The sequence below is a fragment of the Elaeis guineensis genome, chromosome 11 (assembly GCF_000442705.2).
Source record: "Elaeis guineensis isolate ETL-2024a chromosome 11, EG11, whole genome shotgun sequence".
Classification (NCBI taxonomy): domain Eukaryota; kingdom Viridiplantae; phylum Streptophyta; class Magnoliopsida; order Arecales; family Arecaceae; genus Elaeis; species Elaeis guineensis.
Genome location: NC_026003.2, coordinates 60,808,629 through 60,810,394, shown reverse-complemented (window position 1 = coordinate 60,810,394; position 1,766 = coordinate 60,808,629).

Below are 1,766 nucleotides of genomic sequence, written 5' to 3'. Positions count from 1 at the left end.
CTCCTTTCTGTCGATCTTCTGAAGGTTGACGTCACCTCGATCCACGATCTCCTGGACTAGGTGGAAGCGGTGCAAGATATGCTTCGTCCGCTGATGTGCTTTGGGTTCCTTTGCCTGAGCTATGGCACCAGTGCTGTCACAGTAGAGCAGGATCGGACCATCAAGGGAGGGTGCTACTCCGAGCTCGTTGATGAATTTTCTCAGCCATGCAGCTTCCTTCGCGGTATTCGATGCTGCGATGTACTCTGCTTCACAAACAGAGTCTGCCATAGTATGCTGCTTGGAACTCTTCCAGCTGATGGCTCCACCATTCAGAGTAAAGATATAACCTGACACGCTCCTGCTGTCATCATGGTCAGATTGAAAGCTAGAGTCTGTGAACCCCACAAGTTTCAGATCTGACTCCCATAAACCAACCATTGGTCCTTAGTATTTCTCAAATACTTAAGGATGGCTTTAGCTACTTTCCAGTGATTTCTCCAGGATTAGATTGGTATCTACTCACTACTCCTAGTGAGTATGCCACATCTGATCTTGTACATGTCATGGCGTGCATGATAGATCCCACGGCTGAAGCATATGGGACTCTACTCATACACTCTCTCTCTTCAGGAGTTATCGGACAATCCTTCTTAGAGAGAGAAATTCCATGGCCTATCGGTAGATAGCCCTTCTTGAAATTCTCCATGCTGAACCTCTTCAGCACAGTGTCTATGTACATGGACTGGGATAACCCAAGCATCCTTTTAGATCTATCCCTATAGATCTTCATCCCTAGGATGTAGGATGCTTCACCCAAGTCCTTCATGGAGAATTGTGATGACAACCAAACTTTTATACCCTGTAGTGTGGGGATGTCATTCTCGATTAAGAGAATGTCATTCACATACAAGACAAAAATACCACAACTGGACCATTTGCCCATTTATAGATGCAGGGTTCTTCTCATTCTTAATGAAGCCATATGTTTTGATCACCTTATCAAAATGCATGTTCCAACTCTGAGAAGCTTGTTTCATCCATAAATGGATCTCTGAAGTTTGCACACCTTGGACTCATCTGTGGATGTAAACCCCTCAGGTTGTATCATATACACCTCTTCGGTCAGCTCTCCATTCAGGAAAGCTGTCTTTACATCTATCTGCCAGATCTCATAATCCAGATGGGCAGCTATTGCAAGCATTATCCGAATGGATTTGAGCATTGCCACAGGAGAAAAATTCTCATCATAGTCAATACCATAACGTTGATGATACCCCTTGGCGATCAGACGGACTTTATAGGTCTCCACCTTTCTGTCTACGCCCCTCTTCCTTTTGAAGACCCATTTACACCCAATGGGTTTAACCCCTTCAGGTGGGTCAACCAATGTCCATACATCGTTGACCTTCATGGACTCCATTTCGGATTTCATGGCTTCAAGCCATTTCTCGAAATCAGGTCTCTACATTGCATCCATATAGGTGATCGGATCCTCATTATTCTCATCAAGTTCGATGGGATCACCATCCCGGACCAAGAAACCGTAGTATCTGTCCAGCTGAAGTGGTACTCTACCGGATCGCCTTAATGGTGCAGGTACATTGGGCTCCAGATCTGATCTAATCAAAATCTGACTTAGGTTCAGCTATTGGTGTTGATCCTTCTACCTGTTGAACTTCATCCAAGTTCAACCTTAGAGGCAACGGTTCCTTCACCAAGGAACTCCTTTTCTAAAAAGATTGTCTTAAGGCTGACGAACACCTTTTGTTCATCAGCATGGTAGA